The sequence below is a fragment of the Tachyglossus aculeatus genome, chromosome 14 (assembly GCF_015852505.1).
Source record: "Tachyglossus aculeatus isolate mTacAcu1 chromosome 14, mTacAcu1.pri, whole genome shotgun sequence".
NCBI lineage: Eukaryota > Metazoa > Chordata > Mammalia > Monotremata > Tachyglossidae > Tachyglossus > Tachyglossus aculeatus.
Window position 1 is genome coordinate 15,602,917 of NC_052079.1, and position 22,285 is coordinate 15,625,201.

Consider the following 22,285-nt stretch of genomic DNA (forward strand, 5'->3'; position numbering starts at 1 on the left):
AGTCACTTAATTTCTCTGTACCTCAGTTACCTCATCTGTAAAATGGGGATTAAGACTGTGAGCCCCATGTGGAAAGAGCCCGTGCTTTGGAGTCAGAGGTCATGGGTTCAAATCCTGGCTCCGCCGCTTGTCAGCTGTGTGACTTTGGGCAGGTCACTTGGCTTCTCTGGGACTCAGTTACCTCATCTGCAAAATGGGGATGAAGACTGTGAGCCCCCCGTGGGACAACCTGATCACCTTGTTACCTCCCCAGCGCTTAAAAAGTGTTTTGCACATAGTAAGCGCTTAATAAATGCCATTATTATTATTATTATTATGTGGGACAAGGACTGTGTCCGATCTGATTACCTTGTATCTACCCCAGCACTTAAAACAGTGCTTGGCACATAATAAGTGCTTAACAAATAACACAATTATTATTATTATTATCATCATTATTATTATTATACACTGTCCTTCTTGATTGTATTTCCTACTTCCTTCTCTATCACTGCACCATTGGCCTAAGTGCTTCCTAGGCATCAGAATTCTATGGCAGGATTTAGCTCCATGTTATCTTTGACGATCCTCAATAATATGTAGCGTTTTCCACAACCAGGATGATTTTATTACTTTGATTTTCTTCAGACTGATTGTCAACTGTTTTACCATATTTAGTGGAATATCATGTCCTCAATCAATCAAAAGTATTTACTGGGTGCTTTCTGTGTGCAGAGCATTGAACTAAGCACTTGAAAAAGCAAAATACAACGGAGTTGGTAGGCATGGTCCCTGCCCACGAGGACCTTACAATATAGAAGGGGCATGTGCTTTCAGGAGCAACGCTTGAATAAATGTCCATAAATCTTACAGTGATCCTTGTAGCACATTGAGTTGAAAGAGTTTTCTGAAGAGCTGAAAGCACTTTCTACTGCCACTGTCTAAATCAGTGATTTCTTCCTCTGGCGCGGCAGCGTGCAAGTCACTAAAGGGACCTGACCCTGTAATCGGCCCTGCTTTACTCCATCGGCAATGGGAATGGATGAGGCAGAGAACCCCCAGCGATTCTGACAAGGCCAGCCATGCAGCATGGCATAGTGGAAAGAGCACAGGGAGTCAGAAGATCATGGGTTCTAATCATGGCTCCACCCCTTGTCTGCTGTGTGACCTTGGGAAAGTCATTTCACTTCTCTCTTCCTCAGTTACCTCATCTGTAAAATGGGGATTGAGACTGGAAGCCCTACATGGGACAGGGACTGTGTCCAACACAATTTGCTTGTATCCTCCCCCAGTGCCTGGAACATAATAAGTGCTTAACTAATACCCCAGTTATTATTATTATTATCAGAAGGCATTCTTGGACTCCTCATGAACTTCTCAATCAATCAATCGATCAATCAAACAACCAATAGCATTCTTTGAGTACTTACTGAATGCAGCGCACCATGATAAGTGCTTGGAAGAGCGCAGTACAATCGACGGATCAATCAATCAATCAATCGTATTTATTGAGCGCTTACTGTGTGCAGAGCACTGTACTAAGCGCTTGGGAAGTACAAGTTGGCAACATATAGAGACAGCCCCTACCCAACAGTGGGCTCACAGTCAAAAAGGGGGAGGCAGAGAACAAAACCAAACATACTAACAAAATAAAATAAATAGGATATGCACAAATAAAATAAATAAATAGAGTAATAAATATGTACAAACATATATACATATATACAGGTGCTGTGGGGAAGGGAAGGAGGTAAGATGGGGAGGATGGAGGGGGGACGAGAGGGAGAGGAAGGAAGGGGCTCAGTGTGGGAAGGCCTCCTGGAGGAGGTGAGCTCTCAGTAGGGCCTTGAAGGGAGGAAGAGAGCTAGCTTGGCGGATGAGCAGAGGGAGGGCATTCCAGGCCCAATACGGATACGGATACGATCCCTGCACTCGAGGAGGTCACAGGCAGACAGGTGCTAACTGCCTCAGTCTTGACTACCATCTTTTTTGAAGGTGGCGACGTCGTTGATGTTTGCATTTCTGCAGCCTGCCGTAAATTGAAGAAGAGCTCATGTAAGTGCTTAAGCAGGGTGTCCCCAACATGCAGGGCCTCATCTACAGCGGCAGGATGAGTGTTTAGGAGAATACTGATGAGACGTCTCATCTTATGCTGTTGAGTCATCGCTGATCCAAAGTGACTCTGTGGACACACCTCTCCCAGAATGCCCCAACTCCATCTGCAGTCGTTCTGGTACTATATACATAAAGTTTTCTTGGGAAAAATGCAGAAGTGGTTTACCATTGCTTTCTTCCATGCAGTAAACGTGAATCTCTGCCCTCGACTCTCGCTCATGCTGCTGCTGCCCAGCGCAGGTGAGTTTTGACTTGTAGCAGGTTGCCTTCCACTAACTAGCCACTGGTGAAGCTAGGAATGAAATGGATATGCCTCTGCTTTGACTCTCTCCCATAGCCGAGACTGGTAAAGTACTGGAAACTCTCCAGGTGCGATCCTGAGAGGGGAATATTGATGTACTCTTGTGTTTTCCTTAGGATTCTGTTCTTGTCTAGGATGAGGTTGGAGCTCCCTTCATCCTTCAGTGGTGTTGTGATAATATGCACATCTCCATCTGACTTCTTCAGTGATTTATAGCCTTCCTTGGTCTGGTGGTGGAGGTGCTCTTCTGCTGGCACCCCATTCGTCACTCAAGCCCCTTAAGTAGATTTGCACAGTTTCTTAAACCTCTCTGTTGTCAGGCTCAGGAGATGTGTACGGTGTCGTTCCAGTTTGGAGGTAGGTAGTCTTTTCATCTCTACATCATTTGCTTGGATCCATCCTTGATGACTTAGAGCTTGTCCATGTCCGATGTCTTGACAGCTGTCTGGTAGGGACTACCTTAGAGAAATGCCCTTTTGCTGTTTATGTTGGAGATTACGGAGATTATGGCTCCTTATTGCAACAGGGCTGCTGTAACGTGGCTTCAGACTCCTTGCAGATGTCTTCATTCTCCAGGAGTTCAGCTGTTAGCTGTCTGGCGATTTGGAGGCCATTTTTCAATGCAGTGGCTGCCTTGCCAATGTGAGGGTGGAGTGTTTCAGGGAACAACCCCTCCTGGTACTCTGTTTCACGTGTGGCTGCTGAGATCTATCCATACAGCAGCCCTCCGTCCCCTTTTGACTTCAGTGAGAAGTCACCGTTCAGACGGCATTTAGGTCCAGAACATTTTGCTCGAGTTTGTGACAGTGATCACGTGCACAGATTAACAACAGTAGACCATTGCTATTTAGCAATCCAATCCCACACTTTGTGTCGACTGTTTTCCACATCTGGCTATCGCAACCAACTCGAGCCTAAAAAAATCAGCCGTTTAAATCAGTTTGTTTATGTTAACTCTCCTGTGATAGGTCCAGCTAATTCTCTGTAGAACCTTTTTTCTCTTCATCATTGTGGGGATTTAGGCATTAATGACTGGGGCATGGTACTTTTGTTTCAGGGGCGGGTGTCACCTTATCAAACGTCTAGGACTATTTGGAAGGTCTGAAACTAGTTGTTTGCAAAACCGGTCTCTGACCGAGCCCTTCGAAAGAGGTAAGGCCTCTGTGCTAGGTGCCGAGATAGATAGAAATCAATCCGGCTAGATGCAGTCCCTGTCCCATATGGGGCTCGCAGTATAAGTAGGAGGGAGAACGGGTATTGAATCTTCATTTTGCCGTTGAGAAAACTGAGGGACTGAGAAGTTAAGTGCCTTGCCCACGGTCCACAGCAGGCAAGTGGCTGAGTGAAGATTAGAACCCAGGTGTCTTGACTACAAACTCTATTGTCTACAAACTCAACAGACGTGTCTGCAAACACTATTGTACTCTCCCAAGTGCTTAGTACAGTGCTCTGCACAGAGCAAATGCTCAACAAATACTCTTGATGAAGTGGGTTAAGTGAACCTAGGCGTCCTGCATCATAGTCTTTTTTCCAGGAAAAATGACAGAATTTTGGCCCGCACAATTATCGTTATTTCACGGTTCCTTTGAAACACTATATGTAACTTTGTACTCATGGAGCGATCTTATGCATTTTGCCATTTGACCTTTAAATGAATTGCAGCCCTGTGAGCTGTCTGCCGCCGAAAAATATGTAAATAGCATCACATTGCTCAGAATAAGATCGTTGTTAATGCTTTTCAGTGTTGTAATTATATTCATAGTAAGCCTCCCCTAAGCCCTCAGTAATTAACAATATTGTGAAAAGTCAATGTTAATAGAAAAGAACTATAGACCTTCATTCGTTTGTACTGTTTCTCATTCAGCCTGCAGCTAAACCTGATGATCTAGTTTTATAAAATGGCTTCGGGAAAACTGCTGGTAGTTGAAAAGTTCATAACCCACTTCTTCTCTTTAGTGAAACACCATAGACAAAACCAGTTAGAAGTCATTTAAATGGATTCTGCAGATAGCAAAGCTCATTAGTTAATCATTAATGTATGAGAAATTTTACCTCTGCTTTTACTAATAAATCAATCATATCCACGTATTGTCACGGGGAATCACTTTACTTAAGTCTTTCAAATTAATACAGGAGGGATTATAGAGTTTCATCAGCCTCAAATTTCCAAACTGAAACAGTATGAACATTTTTAAATAATTTCATCAATTTGGCTACTGATAGAATAGGTTTAATGCACCAAAAAAGCAATGGCCTTCTTTAAGAGGCCTCCTTTGCCTTGTTCATGTTGGCTGTAGTTCTACTTGGAAGCAGGTTTTTATCTGCATTTTTCCCAAGTCTCTGTAATCGGACCAAAGTAGTTATTTTTCTAAAGCTTTTCATTTGATGATTACCTTGTTTTCACTCATTCAGAGAGGGGAGTAGTCATAGGGGAGGTAAAAAAAACTCACTTGGGTTTTCACTATGAAGGCTGTAGCTGGTGCAAAACCCCAAATTTTCTCTTGAGTCCTATGCGCTAATAAAAATAAATTGGTAAAGCTCTCTAAGTAGCTCATTTGTCTTGATTTAGTTTGATTGTAAGTCAGCTGTTAAGACTCTAGTGATTAAACTTTAGATTTTTTTTGTTTTGTTTTGTTGGGAGTGCATGTGTTCTCTGAGGCTTTTAAACAAATACTTGGAATGGTTGAAAGGTTTACATTGCCAAGGCCTAGCTAAATATGTCATCTTTAGAAAAGATGTCGTTTGTTTTGGCACGGCTTAAAAAACTCAAATATTTTAAACATTTGTTAAGTTCAAGCTTGCACATTTGAACTAGTAGCATACGTTCCAGAATTATGGCTCAAGTTACCTGGCTTTCTTGCTTGCTTTCTATAATCCTTTCATTAAAATAACTTTCAAAAAGTTTTCTTTTCTTTTTATGCTCTACTATAATGGACACTGGGGGAGAATAAGGAGAGTTTAAGCTAATTGCTTCTTTAAAAATAGGGACTCAGAAATGTCAGCTGGGCTGCAAACGGGAGCCGGGTGAGCCCGAGTTTCTTCAACAATGAGCAATCTGCTTTGTTCAGCAAGTGGTTTTGGTGGAGTTCATGGTATCGAAACCACAGGTTACCATTTTGCATTCTCCATTACTATTTTTACATGCATATTTGCCCCATTTTTTGCATAAATTTTTTTGTAAGATTGAAAGGGGGGGCTTATTGCATGGATCATATAAGAATTAAATCTAGCAATACGAGGGAGGAAAAATAAGGTGGAGAGAAGGAGGGAAGGAGGAGGTAAGAGGGAACGTGGGACTTCATCTCTTATGTCTAATAATAATTGTTATTATTATAATCATAATTCTGGCATTTTTAAAGTGGTTATTATGTGCCGAACACAGTGCCAAGCACTGCAGTAGATACAAAATAATCAAGTCAGATTCAGTCCCTGTACCACACGAGACTCACAGTCTGAGGGACTATTACACTCTCCCAAGTTGTGCACACAGTAGGCACTCAATGAATTAATTCTCCTCACTACCCCTCCACCCCCATCTTTTTCACCTTTCTACACCTCCTACCCTGGCCAGTATACTCTTTATGAATTAACTGTCCCTATCTGGTTTAATATCTCCGCTCTTCCCCACAGTGGAAGTCTCCACAGTCATAAATCTCATCGCTAAGCTATAAGCTGGTTGTGGGCAGGGAACATGTCTGTTTGTTGTTATATTGTACTCTCCCAAGTGCTTAGTACAGCGCTCTGCACACAGTAAGCACGTGATTAATACGATTGGATGAATAATGAAAGGCTTGACTCGTTCTCGACCTTCTGTACCTCCTCTTCCCCCAGACCCACAATTTTCACTGTTTGCAGTCATGCGTTACAAAAAATAAGCTTTGATTTCCCCCACTAAGGTGGGGGAATTATGCAGTGGAGTCATTTTTGCCAGTAAATACGGTAGTTATATTTTTGAAAAGTTTGAAGTGTAATGATGTTTAAAATCTCCCAGGTGCAATTGCAGGCTCCCTCTGATGGAATTTATAGAAATATATATACATATATTGATCACCTTGATAAATGTGTAAATGTATAACCCTCATGGCACCATACTAGATACGCACCGTAAAGTATATTGCAGTAGGTAAACAGATTAAATTCATCATCAAACAGTCTATGGCTTGCTTGGATAGTCTGATAGAGATAACAAATCAACAATGGTTGCTGTTGAAAATAGATTTGTTAGGAGCTAAACACCATTCAGTGCTATCTAAATAGAAAATTATAATAATAAGAATGCACTGGGAGAATCTGTTTGGATGAACATGATTCCATTCAGTTAAAAGACTCAAAGAAGACTGATCAAATGCTCTTTGGATTTTTGTAGAAATTGTTTTAAAGAAACCAATCTTATCCATGTTCAGGTGTTCTTTGGAGTGAGTAATAACTAAGCTTAGAAATTAACTGTTTCAGGCAGGGCCCTAAGATGCATATGTTTATGATGATAATAATATTCCCGGCCACCGATTTGAAGCAGGGAATAAACCAGTTTTCCCCATGTATGGAAATACTAGCAGAATTGTGTGGTCTTGCACAGAAATTGAAACACACTTCTATATAGTCCTTTACAATCCAAGATCAGGCACTGTCCCTGTCCCACGTGGAGCTCACAGTCTAAGTGTAACCCAGCCAGAAAATACCAAGCTGAAAGCCCCTTGTGAAGCCAGTAAGTTTGAAAATTCCCTGAAGGTGGTATTCCCTAGTAATTGTAGTTGTAATAGTGGTGAAAGCATTTATGAAGCACCTACTGGGTTCAATTCCCCCAGGGTTACCAACAGTTCATAAAAATCATGCCGCAAATGGCTGTATCTGAAAAATCAGTGAGTGGGGGCTGTGTGGCTTAGAAGAAAGAGCACAGGTCAATGAATCAAGAGACCTGAGTTCTATTCCTGCCTCTGCCGCTTTCCTGCTGTGTGACATTAGGCCAACCGTTTATCCTGTCTATGCCTCAATTTTCTCATCTGTGAAATGGAGATGAAATAGCTGCTTTCCCTCCCTCTTAGGCGGTGAGGCCTGCATAGGACTGTGTCTGCTCATTGTCTTTTATCTATCCCTGTGTTTAGGACAGTGCTTGCTTATTATTATCATTATTATGATTTCAGTACACATAGTTTGTAGCAGAAGGAATTCCAGGTGAGTCGTTGCCGTCACAACCACCACCACAGCCCTGGCCACTTCATCACCGCTTTTTCGTCTAAAGCAGTGAGTGCTGGGGTAAGGAGTTTGTCTGGAGTCTGGCCGTGGAATAGGCACAACTTCCCAACCCCGGGAACATCTGCTTTCTGCCACTTTTGGACTGCCCGTGAAAATCAACTATCAATCATTCATATTAATCGAACATTTACCATGTGTAGTAGCACTGTATTAAGTGCTTGGGAGAGCCTAATATAACAGCTGGTAGATGTGTTCCCTGTCCACAATAGGCTTGCAGTCTAGATGGGGTGACAGACATCAATATAAATAAATAAATTACAGGTATGTGCATAATCAATCATATTTACTGAGCGATTACTGTGTAAAGAGCACTGTACTAAGCACTTGGAAGAGAACAATATAACAGAGTTGGTAGTCACATTCCTGCCTACAGTGAGTTTACAAACTAGAGGGTTGACAGACATTAATATAAATAAATTGCGGGTATGTACATAGGTGCTGTGGAGCTGAAGAAGAGGTGAATAAACGGTGCAAATCCAAATGCAAGGGTGACACAGAGGGCTGTGGAAGAAGAGGAAATGAGGGTGTGAATGTTGGTCATTTTACACATAATGCTTGTGAAAAGTATTCCTGCACAACTGGTAATCTTGAGTGCACTATACTGAGCACTTGGGAAATACAAACATAAGGAGGTGACACAATAATAATAATGATGGCATATATTAAGCGCTTACTATGTGCAAAGCACTGTTCTAAGCACTGGGGAGGTTACAAGATGATCAGGTTGTCCCACAGGGGGCTCACGGACTTAATCCCCATTTTACAGATGAGGTAACAGGCACAGAGAAGTTAAGTGACTTACCCAAAGTCACACAGCTGACAATTGGTGGAGCCAAGATTTGAACCCATGACCTCTGACTCCAAAGCTTGTGCTCTTTCAATCAATCAATCAATCATATTTATTGAGCGCTTACTATGTGCAGAGCACTGTACTAAGCGCTTGGGAAGTACAAATTGGCAACATATAGAGACAGTCCCTACCCAACATTGGGCTCACAGTCTTTCCACTGAGCCACGCTGCTTACCTGGTCATGAGGAGTTTATACTCTTAACAGAGGAGAAGGAAAGTTGTGGAAAGATATATCTTAAAGCTAGCATTGGCTTTCCAGGTTTTCCTGTAAGAAAAAGCATGAATGCATGGATCTGCTCAAATTTGTATCCTACAAACCCTTTAGACTGTAAACTCCTTGAGAGCAGGAACTGTGGCTTCTACTTTTATTGTACCTCCTGAGTCCTTAGTTCAATGCTATGTACACAACAGATATGTACACAACAGACACTCAATAAAAATAATTGACTTCTTCAGATATGGTGGGTAATACACATGGATTCAAACCCTGATAAATGAATTATCTTCTGTTTTGTCACATAAGGTAACAACTTAAATGTAGCCATTAAAGCACTTAGCCATTGTGCCTTTCTCATTGACAGGCACGGTTAGTGGAGGGTAAAAGTGCAGGAAAAGGTCATATCCATTTATTCAGTCGTATTTATCGAGTGCTTACTGTGTGCAGAGCACTGTATTAAGCTCTTGGGAGAGGAAAATATTATATAAACAGCCACATTTCCTGCCCTCATATCTGGTGGGAAAATGGCAACCGTTTGCCCTTTGGACTGGTGGTTCTTGCCTCTCCTATTTAGGCTCAGGTTCATCAGCCTAACTGCCCGCTTCTCCCCACCCCAATTTTCCAAGTCCTGGCTCCATCCACCTCCTAATTCCCCTTTGCCTATGGTCATGGGCCCCATCCTCTGGTGCCCGGAAGCAGAGCGAGCAAGGGAAGTAGTGTGGTCTGGTGGAAAAAGCACAGCCTGGGAGTCAGAGGATCTGGGTTCTAATCTCAGCTCTGCCATTTGCCTGCTGTCCTTGGGAAAGTCACTCATAATAATAATAATAATAATAATGTTGGTATTTGTTAAGCGCTTACTATGTGCAAAGCACTGTTCTAAGCGCTGGGGCAGGTACAAGGTAATCAGGTTGTCCCACGAGGGGCTCACAGTCTTCATCCCCATTTTACAGATGAGGGAACTGAGGCCCAGAGAAGTGAAGTGACTTGCCCAACGTCACACAGCTGACAAGTGGCGGAGCCGGGATTTGAACCCACGACCTCTGACTCCAAAGCCCAGGCTCTTTCCACTGAGCCACGCTCATCTTCTCTGTGCTTCAGTTTCCTCATCTGTAAAATGGGGGCCCAGCAGCTGTTCTCCCTCCGAGTAGGGACCATCTCTGTATGTTGCTAGCTTGGACTTCCCAAGTGCTTAGTACAGTGCCCTACACACAGTAAGCGCTCAATAAATACGATTGAATGAATGAAAGTACTAAGAGTCCTCTAGGCTCTAGCCTGTGAACCCGCTGTTGGGTAGGGACCGTCTCTATATGTCGCCAACTTGGACTTCCCAAGCGCTTAGTACAGTGCTCTGCACACAGTAAGCGCTCAATAAATACGATTGAATGAAGGAATGAATGACTTCGACTGTGAGCCTGGCCTGGGACTGCGTCAGACCTGATGATCTTGTCTCTACCCCAGTGCTCGGCATATAGTAAGCACTTTAAAATATCATTACTATTAGTAGTAGTAGTAGTAATAGTAATGATAATAGTAATAATAAGCCAGAATGTCTGTGGGGAGTTGTGGGGGAAACCAGTACACACCTTTCCTCTGTTCCTTCAAATCCTTTACAGCCCCTGTCAATATTCTCAGGCGCTTCGCTGTCCATTATCATTTATAGACAGTGAAGCAGTTGCCCCCCAGAAATGCCAGCCAAGAGGAAAATAACCAGAAGGAAATGACACAATCTTTTTAAACTAAGCAAAAAAGACACCATGCAGAGCAAAAGTCCCAAGGCATGCATGGTCCAGTTTCTAGATGGTACATTCCTTCTAGATTCTGCACCTGACTGATGCCTGAGCCCCCTTTTTCCCAGGCCGAGCCCCTTTTTTCCTCTCCTCCTCCGCATCCCCCCCCGCCCTACCTCCCCTCCCCACAGCACCTGTATATATGTTTGTAAAGATTTATCACTCTATTTATTTTACTTGTACATATTTACTATTCTATTTATTTTGTTAATGATGTGCAGCTAGCTTTACTTCTATTTATTCTGATGACTGGACACCTGTCCACATGTTTTGTTTTGTTGTCCGTCTCCCCCTTCTAGACTGTAAGCCCGTTGTTGGGTAGGGACCGTCTCTAGATGTTGCCAGCTTGTACTTCCCAAGCGCTTAGTGCAGGGCTCTGCACACAGTAAGCGCTCAATAAGTACGATTGAATGAATGAATGAATGACTGTTCTTCCAAACTGCACCGTGTCACCTAAAGAAGCAGCATGGAGTCAGAAGGTCATGGGTTTTAATTCGGGCTCTGCCACTTATCTGTTGTGTAACCTTGGGCAAGTCACTTCACTTCTCTGCGCCTCTATTACATCAACTGTAAAATGGGGATGAAGACTGTGAGCCCCATGTGGGACAGGGACTGTGTCCAACCCAATTTGCTTGTATCCACCCCTGTGCTTAGTTCAGTGCCTGGCACGTAGTAAGCACTTAACAAATGTCACAATTGTTGAACAATATTCATGCCCAGGCTGGCACCCTCTCCTCACCATCCTGCCCTGGAGCGCCACACTGCCTTCCCCCTGTCTCAGAGTCCCAAACACTGCCTCTGCCCATACGGCAGTTGCAAAAAGAGCCCAGTCATTTAAGAAGAGACTGAAAATGAAAGCCAAACCTGGGCAATAGGCATTTGGCTACAAATGGTATTTATTGAGGACTTACTGTGTGCAGAGCAATGTGCTGAGTGCTTGAGAGAGAACAATACTGTAGGTAGACAAGAACCCTGCTCTCAAGGATCTTACAATCTACACCACACTACACCAATCTACACCAAGCCTACTTCAGCATCTTCAAAAGGCAGGTATATTTAAACCTCGACTTGTTCTTGTTTTGCTTTTTAATAATAGAAAATGGAAATATGGACTATTCTTGGAAGGTGAAAATTGTCAAATGCTCTGTTCAGAGTGAGTGGCTATTTGTTGTTATGCCACCTCTTCCCGTTGCTCTGGGAAACCCTTCCGATATGTCGAAAGGAATGCACCCCAAGCAAAGATTGGATTATGTAGACTTTGGCTGGCTCATCCAAGCTTTGATGACGTGCAGCCTTTGATCCAAAAATCTGTGCACTTAATTTCGCTCCTAAACATCATATGTGATGACCAAGCACAAATTAGTCTTTGGAGTACTGTGGCGCATCTGATAGAAAAATGTGGCTCACTCTTGATTACTCACAATGTCTTCTTACTTGTTGAAAATTAACACGACTTTTCTTTCGAGACTCACCCATTCTCTGAATGTGGGTTTATTCTGTATTATCCTGAATAAAGATCTAAATCTAGGGTTTTACTTGTGAAGTAGATTTGAAGATTGCCCCTTTTCTCATGCCTAATCATCTTATTTCTAAGCATGAAAGGATTGCTTTTTAAAGAGATGATCTGTGTAGCATCCTGAGATAACCACGGCAACATTGCCTTTGGAAAACTCAAAGTTATTGAAGAAGTTTCTTTCATGTATCTGTTCTGGCTGAGTCTATTATTATGTGCAACCACTGTTCTAAGCACTGAGTCTAGTAGAATTGTATTTTGCAGTACTGTATTTTTGTCCCCAGTTAATTATTGATTCCTCATATCCAGTAACAAACTAACTGGGATGAAATTGAGGGCTGCAGTTGTTTGGCGGATTGCTTCATTGTCATTTTTTTATGTTTTCTAGGCAGTGAACACTTCTGGCAGTCCAGTACACTACAGCCAAAACTGCTCACTTTGCATAGTGCATTTAAATTAGGTAAAGCCCGAGGTTACCCTGATGCTAGTTTAGAGCCAAAATGAATCACCAGCTTGTTCCTGAAGTGGCAGAAAGTTGAAGAACCTACCTGGGTTCAGATTTCATTTTTCTGAAAGTACATCCCCTCAAAATTGAAAAAAGTTTTAGATCCTTTGTCATCCTTAAGATCATTTAATCATTTCTCTTAGGCTCACGTCTTTAATCTAAGGAGCTCAGATTGCTTTGGCCTCCAAGAGTAAAACCTAGCAGCCCCTGCAGATGGGGAAAATGTGATCGTCGTTTCTCACTTGCAGATGCGTTGGCCGAACCAAGTAAGACCACTTGACAAGACCCCCATACCAAGGCAGTTTGCGAGCCTGAAGGAAAAAGTCAGGTGTCCCCAATTCCTTTGCTTTGCCACCCACTCTGTTCCCCTTGATGGTCCTAGGGAAACTTTTACTGGTGGCACTCAGACCCATGGCTGGTGGGGTTTTATTATTATTATTATGGTATTTGTTAAGCGCTTACTATACTTATCACTGGGGTAGACACAAGGTACTCAGGCTGGACACAGTCCCTGTCCCACATGGGGCTCACAGTCTTCATCCCCCTTTTATGGGTGAGGTAACTGAGGTAAGTGAAGTGACTTCCCAAGGTCACACAGCAGACAAGTGGCGGAGTCAGAACTAGAACCCAAGTCCTTCTGAGTTCCAGACCCCGGCCCTATCCATTAGGTCACACTGCCCTCATGGTGTTCAGACAGGTCACCAGCATAGCTACAAATGGGGAGGCAGCGACTCCATACCTGCCCTCTCAAAATGTTGGAAGGCTGTGGTGGTGGATGCGGTTGACTGTAGAAGTCTGAGAAGCCCTGCCTGAACAGGGAGGAGCCTGAAACTCTCTGCTCCATTAGCCTCAAATCCTCTGGAGTAATTATTGCACTTATTGTGGTCCTCTTCTTTTTGTGTTTCTTCCATCACCAACCTGCCCCCTCTCCACCTGGTTCTTTGGGGCCAGGGACAACTCTAATTCTCATCCCTGTGTGGCTTTTCTCAGTGATTAGTAGAACACTTCGCTCCCAGTAGTTTCTCATTAAATGTTATTGAGAGAATGAATGACAACTGAATAGTTGAATACATTCGTAGCCGGAGCTGTAACTTAGCATGTCCTTTCCCTTGGAATACATGTGATTGGTGATGGCTTTATTAGTTTCTTTTTTTTTCCTTTCAAAGAAAAACCAGCACCTGGCCCCAAATCAGGGAAGCATCTGACAGCTCAACTGTCATGAGGTCGAAGAGCAACATGCTTTCAATCAATCAATCTGCAGTATGTATTGAGCATGTGCTATGTGCAGAGCACTGTATTGAGCCTTTGGGAGGATATGATACAACAGTATTGTGCAACAGAGTTCCAGTGACATGTCCTGTTAGGAGCCATACCTACTTCCAAAGGGAGAAACAGGGAGAAAGTGTGAAAGATGGAGCCGACTGTTTCGGGAGCTCATTCAAATTGGTCTGTGGCTAGAATGACATCCCCAGTGAGCCTGTTTTAGGAAAAGACCCTCCTATGCTTGTTCGTTTGTTTTGTGGTACTTGTTAGGTGCTTACTATGTGTCAAACACTGTTCTAAGCCCCGGGATAAATACAGATTAATTAGGTCAGACACAGTCCCTGTCCCACATGGGGGCTCACAATCTTAAGCAGGTGGGAGAATGGGTATTGAATCACTATTTTAAAGTTGAGGAAACTGAGGCACAGAGAAGTTAGACTAGAGAAAAGGTATTTATCCCTCCCTGATAAAATCTTACTAGCAGCAATATCATTATCAAATTTTGGGAAGGATAGATAAGTGATTCCCAATTTTGAGGATGCTCCCGGACTTGTTGAATTGAAATTCAAAGGACTGCATTGTATTCTATTCTGTGAATGACTTGCTCAAGGCCACACAGCAAGCAATTGGCAAAACAATTGGCAGAGCCGGGATTACAACCCAGGTTCTCATACTCCCAGACCTGTGGGATTTGGCTCCCGCCTCTCTTAGAGTCCTCTCCAGTTAGCTCCTGCCTGTCATCTCCCCATCCAACCCCAGCCCTGACTGCTTCTCATAGGTGCCATGGTAGGGCTGGGCCCCGGTGACTTGAGCTGCTTTCTGAAACACTCAGCACAGCTGCGCGTCTCCACCGGATTAAGTATGAAAGTCGTTGCGCACTCGACTTTGTTGCTCGGGCCAAACCCGCCCAGCATCCTGTGCCAGTTGCACAGCCTAGAATAAGCCCAAACTCAGCCACTTCTGACAGCCTCACCCACTTGCCACTGGAACGACTCCCAAGAGTTGCTAGGATGAGTATTTCTACCTCCTGGTTTCCAGGGATGGCACTGTAGAACCAGGAAATGGTTCGATCTCTAACCCTCGCCAGACTCTGAGGGGATCGCTGAGGGCAAGGAGAAAGCGGAAAGAGGACTGGAGGCGGGAGATTCATTCCACCATCCTTGTCCACCATTTCCATTATAGGTCCATTCTTGGGCAGCTCGGTCCATCCCATCTCTAGTCAGCGGTGGTCCGGCCTATGACACTGGACCCACCATCTCTTTTTCAAGATCGGGTACAGTGTTGGTACCTGACTAGGGTGGACAGGATCCACTCTGTTGATGAGGCCAGATGAAAACTAAATGTTCCCCCTACAGGGAAGAGGAAGATGGATTGGATAGTGCTGGGGGAGGGATGGAGTTATTCCACTATTTATTTTGGCCACGTTAGTTGTAAACATCTTTACATCTGACATCCCCATTAGAGTGGGAAAGTAATGTGTCACTTCATTATTCTGTATTTTCCAAGCAACTAGGCCAGTTCACCACACCAAAAGGCCTCTCAATAAATGCTACTCCTCCCCTTCCTCCTCTACCTTCTCCTCCTCCTCCTCCACCTTTTCATCCTCCTCCTCCTCTTTCTACTCCTACTACTATTAATAATAATGGTATTTGTTAAGCGCTTACTATGTGCCAAGCACTGTTCTAAGCGCTAAGGGAGATACAAGATTATCAGGTTGTCCCAGGTGGCGCTCACAGTCTTAATCCCCATATTCCAGATGAGGTAAGTGAGGCACAGAGAAGTTAAGTGACTTACCCAAAGTCACATAGCTGACAAGTGGCAGAGCTGGGATTCGAACCCACGATCTCTGGCTCCCAAACTCATGCTCTTTCCACTACTGCTAGGAGGGTGAAGATGATTACTTGTATATGCTCAAGACCACAAAGAGCAAATCTGAGGGGCTGGAGGGGAGCTTGAATTTTAGGGAAAGGTTTGTTTTTTCATATTAGTAGCTCTGATTTTCATTGCTATTTTAACTGAAAAATCAGAAGTAAACAATGTGGAAATCAAATCATTTGAGTAAGTTCTCATTTTTAATTGTCCTAAAATTTCTGAGGTTAGCACCTCAATTCTCAGGGACAAAAAGGAACCAGTTGCAACACAGGTTTTCTTGATTCCTGGGGCATATCTCTTTCCACTGTACACCTTTACCTTGGTAAGTGATTATTAATTATCTGGAAACATCGTCTCCTGTGCCTACTGTCCAAGCCTTCGTGGTGTTTCCAATTCCCTGCCTCAACACTCCCTAAATAGGAGGTCTATCTGAACTTTTTGGATTTTCTTTTTTTTTTTTTTTTTTTGGTATTTTCCATACAGAGGCCTTTAGGTCTGAGCTAGCCTTCCTGGGGGCTGACTTGGTGAATTCATTACCAGGAGAAGTTGGTTTGGCTGAAACAACAACAACAATAACATCATCATCAACAACAACAACAACAAACTGTAAGTTTCAGAGGGGTTTAGACAAGCAGTCCATAAAGGGTTACCAGAGGGGAAGGTAGAGATGTTGGATTGATGAGCAAGAAAGGATTCTTCATATGGCTCCTCTGAGCATCCTTTTACCACTACGGCAGACTGAATTCTGGGCTTAATGGACCATTTGTATGACAGTAATGTAACTGCTTATGCTCTTAATTGTTTTTTGAGTTCCTTTCCATGGTTCAGTGTTACTTTTCAAAAACACATACGCACTGCCTATATTCCAATTCTCATGAGCCACCCTACAATTACAAACCAACATGCATATCACAGAAGAAATTGCTACTTTAAGACAGATAAACACGTGTATAAAAAAGGAGAACTCATGGCACCATCAGAGTTGGGGCCAGAATTTTCTTCTCCCCAGATCATATCCTCCTAACTCCCACCCCTGCACGTTAGTCCTCACAAATACCTGTAGCACTTCCATACCTATTGACTGAAATACTCTGCTATTTAAAACCTTTCTCCTCCACATATCTAACTTTCTAGTCTCTTCTTTCGTTCATTCCGTTGTATTTATTGAGCACTTACTATGTGCAGAGCACTGTACTAAGCACTTGGTAAGTACAAGTCGGCAACATATAGAGACAGTTCCCTACCCCACAACGGTCTCACAGTCTAGAAGGGGGAGACAGACAACGAAACAAAACATGTAGACAGGTGTCAAAATCGTCAGAACAAATAAAATTGTAACTATATACACATCATTAACAAAATACACAGAGCAGTAAATATGTACAAGTAAAATAAATAGAGTAATAAATCGGTACAAATATATACATGTGCTATGGGGAGGGGAAGGAGGTGGGGTGGGGGGATGGGGAGGAGGAGAGGAAAAAGGGGGCTCAGTCTGGGAAGCCCTCCCGGAGGAGGTGAGCTCTCAGTAGGGCTTTGAAAGGAGGAAGAGAGCTATGGTTCCCATACTCTTCTTCCTCCTTTCCTCCTGCCTCCTGTAAGTTCATAGTGGAAAGGGTATTTATTGAGCTCCCACTGAGTGCAGTGGGCTTGGAAAAGTACAACACGGGCGGGAAACACATTCAATCAAGCTAGTAAAGGTATTTATTGAGTGCTTACTATGTGCAGAGCCTTGAGCTAAGCTCTACGGTGTGAGCCCACCGTTGGGTAGGGACCGTCTCTATATGTTGCCAACTTGTAGTTCCCAAGCGCTTAGTACAGTGCTCTGCACACAGTAAGCGCTGAATAAAGACGATTGAATGAATGAATGAATTGATTGATTGATTGAGAGCCACGAACCGATGAAAAGAAAGCCGACTATCAGTTTTTCATCAGATCCCCAGCAGGGGGCGCAGATTGTAATACGGGCAACCGCCCTGGAATATTGAAATGTGACACAAAAGGTAAAAAGCACAAAAGGCATGGAGAAATTGCAGAGTGGGATGGGGGAGGGTGATGAGGCCAGAGAGATGGAATGTTTTCTTCCCTAAATCCTACACAGGCAGCTGGAGATGAGTCAGTCTTTTTTTTAGTTAGGTGCCACTTGTAGTGGTTTCAAAACTGTGAGTTAGAAGACAGCAGCGGAAGACATAACAACATTGACATGCACCAATTAGAATGGCATAATCAATCAATCGTATTTACTGAGCGCTTACTGTGTGCAGAGCACTGTACTAAGCGCTTGGGAAGTACAAGTTGGCAACATATAGAGACAGTCTCTACCCAACAGTGGGCTCACAGTCTAAAAGGCATAACAGTTTTAGGAGGAAGGCCTCAGAATTTCAACCACAGGGAGAAAGCTTGAAACAGCACTAGGCACTGGGAGAAGCAAATACAACTGTGTAGCAAGGAACAATTCTCACAGGAACATACATGATCAATCAATCAATCAATCAATCGTATTTATTGAGCACTTACTGTGTGCAGAGCACTGTACTAACAGCTTGGGAAGTACAAGTTGGCAACATATAGAGACAGCCCCTACCCAACAGTGGCTCACAGTCTAATCCATTTTTCTAATGTACTCACCCTCCCTGATAAAATCTTACTAGCAGCAATACCATTATCAAATTTTGGGAGGGAGAGATAAGTGATTCCCAATTTTGAGGATGCTCCCGGACTTGTTGAATTGAAATTCAAAGGACTGTATTGTATTCTATTCTGCCATCCACTTCCAGGTTCCTTGTCACACTTCCTAACAGTGGGATTTGTTAAGCATTTACTACTTGTTCTAAGCCCTTGGGTATCTTAGATACAAGTTAATCGGGTTGGATACAGTTCCTGTCCCACATGGGGCTCACAGTCTAAGTAGGAGTGAGAACAACTGAATCAGAGACTCGCCCACGGCCACACAGCAGACTAGTCGAGGAGTTAGAATATTTTGGATGAGATGAGACTTTATTCATGTAGGTGTAGAGGGGGTGCAAGGGGTGTTTCCCCCCCCACCCACCCATGGAGCTAAAAGGGAGCACTGAATTCTTCTACTTGTACCCTGGTTAAAAACGCCTAGGGTGGGTGGGACTGATGGGGTTGAGAAGGGAGTCCATAGAACGATCATATTTTACAAAGGCCCCAAAGTATTCCTTCCTGCTCATTCTGCACTTCTTGGCAGGGGTGAATCTTACTTCTAAATTCTAGGGATGCATGTCTTCCTTCCTCCCTCCCCACCTAATCAGTCAATACTAGAAAATGATAATAATGGTATTTGTTGAGCACTTACTATGTGCCAAGCACTGTTCTAAGTACTGGGGTAGAAACAAGATAATCAGGTTGTCCCTTGCGGGGCTCACAGTTTTAATCCCCATTTTACAGAGGAGGTAACTGAGGCACAGAGAAGTTAAGTAACTTGCCCAGTCACACAGCTGACAAGTGGCAGAGCAGGGATTAGAACCCACAACCTCTGACTCCTAAACCCATGCTCTTTCCACTAAGCCACGCTGCTAGATCTTCAAGGGCAGGGACAGGTGTTCTATTAAACTCTCCCAAGGGCTTAGTACAGTGCTCTGCACATAGTAAGCCTCAATTAAATCTGATTTATTGAAGGAATACTTCGGAGCCTTTCTAATGATTTAGAGCAAGTATCTTCTAAGGGAAGAACTTGCGTCCAAAGGCAAAGTTAAAAATTGTTCTTCACGGTCCAAGGATAACACCGCCAGTCCTGGAAGGAAGAGTTTTCAATTGTTCAGAGTGACCAAAGCGAGTCCCCGCAAGGCAGGGAAATCCTCTTCCCACAGTACCCTCTCCTCCACCACCTATTTCGATTCTAACCCTGGTGTTTACGTATAAATAAGCAATTAGATGCTTTTTCCCCTTCTGGTAGTAGGTGTGATTGAGAGATAACTCCCACAGGGGAAACTCAGTTTCTGTGCGAGCAGTGTCCCCGTGGTCTTCTGAGCTTCAAAAGGAGATGAAGCCTGATTAACCATTTTGAAACCAATCGGACAAGGAGAAGTCCTTACAAAACAACTTTTTATACGCTTTAATTAAAAACGTGTTCCAGCAGCTCAGAGCTGAATGGGCTTCGGGGGGAGTGGGGCTGAGCTGGTTGCTATGACGACCCCAAATCTTTTCAGTCCTTGTCTTCCCCAGCACACTGCGTGGAGCTCTTTCCAGCCATTATTTTCCCTGTACCCCGTCTATCCTCAATCCTTCCATCCATCCATCTACATATGGCCCAAACTTGCTGCTGCTGTAACTCATTTTCTCCTCTCTATTTCCTCCGACCTTTTCTTTCTCTATTTTCTCTTTTCTGAGGCCAGCCAGAAGTTTCTCCAGGCTCTCTCTGGCAGCTACTTTCCCCTTCTTCCTCCTGAGAACAGGCTTACTCTCCTGATTTGATTTAGGAATGTTCAAATACAAATAAGAGATTCTATTCCTTCCTGTCCCGGATCTACTAGATCTTTCTGAATTGGAAGTGAGGCTGGAGGAGCTGCAGCAACTCAGGAAATGTCTTCAAGGGACCAGCCAGAAGTTGTATCATGTATTAGGAGGAGTTTTCCTTTGCATCCCTAAATAATATAGAGAACCACATAAACAGTTGGAAAATCCCAGCATGCACATGTCTATACATACATACATATAGAATGAATATTTAGAGTAACTTTTTACATATATGTGTACATGTATGTATGTGTATATGTATGTAAACTCATTATGGGCAGGGAATGTGTCTGCTTATTGTTACATTGTACTCTCTCCAGAGCTTAGAATAGTGCTTGGCACACAGTAAGCACTCAGTAAATATGATTGTATGGATGAATGAATAAATATATATGCATGCATATATATGCATGTACATGTAAATATACAGAGTAAAATATATAAGAATTCGTATGATATTCAAATTTACCCTCACAACTTCAAAGAGCCAATGAAGACTTCGAAGAAACATTTGGAAACAAATCATCACTTCCTGGCTTTCATCTTCATGTTTTCTTTTACCCTGTTTTGTATTAGAAAAATAATTTAACTAATACTAAGATTTTTTTTTCTTGGGATGTACATAGGTAATCTGTTCTGTTTGGCTACGTATTTTCCGATGGCACCAACTCCAATCGCCAAAGTATGAATTCTTCTCCAGGTAGAAAGACAGTTCATTTTCCACATTACTTTCTTTACCTAAGAGGCCGTCTTTATCTGATATGCTAGTAAGCAGAGGGGTCTGGTCCAGGAGTTTGAATGCATAACATGCCACAAACTCTTGCCTGCTGATCTGAATAAAGGCTTAGGAGCTAAGAGCTCCCCAAATCTTTGTTCTGAAACTAATACCACCTCTTAATGCTACGGAGGCAGTGTAGCCTAATGGAAATAACATTGGACTGGGAGTCAGGAGGCTAGGGTGCTAATAGTAGTAGTAATAGAATTTATTAAGTGCTCGCAGGTGAAAATTAGACACGGTCCCTGCCCCTCATGGGCTCCCAATCTAAGGGTGCTAGTCCCACTTCTGCCCCTACAATGATACATAACCTTGGACAAGTCATTTAACCTACCTGAACCTCTGGTTCCTCATCTGTAAATTACTATTCTCTCTCCCTTTAAGATTTTGAACCCCTTATAGAACAAGGACTGTGTCAAATCTAATTCTTTTGAGGGACCTGATTATTTTCTATCTACCTCAGTGCTGGAACAGTAAAATTTTACATAATACTAATGCATGCTTCTTGCTTCTCAATTATAAACACATACATTTACATTCACAATAAATACTAATTTACTTCCCCTTAGAAGAATTTTGTGGGCTTTTTTTTGCATCAGTATTCTACATCTTACATCAGAAGCCTATATACTCTTTCTCTAAATGAACATTTTCTAAAAGAAACATAATTAAAAAAGGCAGAGGTCTGATGTTTTCTTCCAAACAATAAGCCAGTGAATAAACTCTTTATGAATGTCCTTGTTAGATCAATATATAAACATTTTGTTCTGTTGATCAATTCCCTGGATATTTGATTTACTTGTAGAATTGGACGTCAACTAGTCCCTTACCCCAGCACTCTGTCCTGCTGGAAGTCCAACCCTTTTATTTGGGTCTGGACACCCATGGGCCTGGGAATATTTGGACAACGTTCTCCTAACATAGAGACTGTATTTAGGCTCAACAATCCCAATTACTTCAACCTTCCCTCATAAAACCAAATATTTAATCCCTTTCATCCCTCAAGTGTGTAAACCTGTCCCTCTAGATGGTAAACTCATTGTGGGCAGGGAATGTGCCCCCGATTCTGTTGTACTGTACTCTCATATTCTTTCTAAATGGGATAACTTAAACCTAGCTCAATATGCTGAAAAAATGTTGACCAAGACATGGTACAATGGAAGAATTACTTCTTGGCTCTTGTGTGTTTTGCTTCTTGTGATAACATTCTTATTATGAATATTTTAAAAATAATGGCAACACATTTGTGACATATATTGAGCTTGTGGTCCAACTTGACCTAAAGGTCTTTTCTGCTGAACTAGTGTATAAACAGAATTTGAGTTATGAATTTGTGTTGTGGGGGGTTTTTTGGTCCTCAGATATACCACTTTATA

At 42.9% G+C, this 22,285-nt stretch overlaps 1 protein-coding gene across 1 annotated transcript in view; it reads left to right on the top strand.

Moving 5' to 3' along the window:
* MIPOL1 (mirror-image polydactyly 1) overlaps positions 1-2,208 on the top strand; it is a 220,038-nt gene extending 217,830 nt beyond the window's left edge. The window contains exon 13 of the transcript XR_005453861.1: positions 1,975-2,208. The gene's annotated coding sequence lies outside the window, so the exon portion shown is untranslated. The remainder of the gene's footprint in view (positions 1-1,974) is intronic.
* Positions 2,209-22,285: the final 20,077 nt, after the last annotated feature.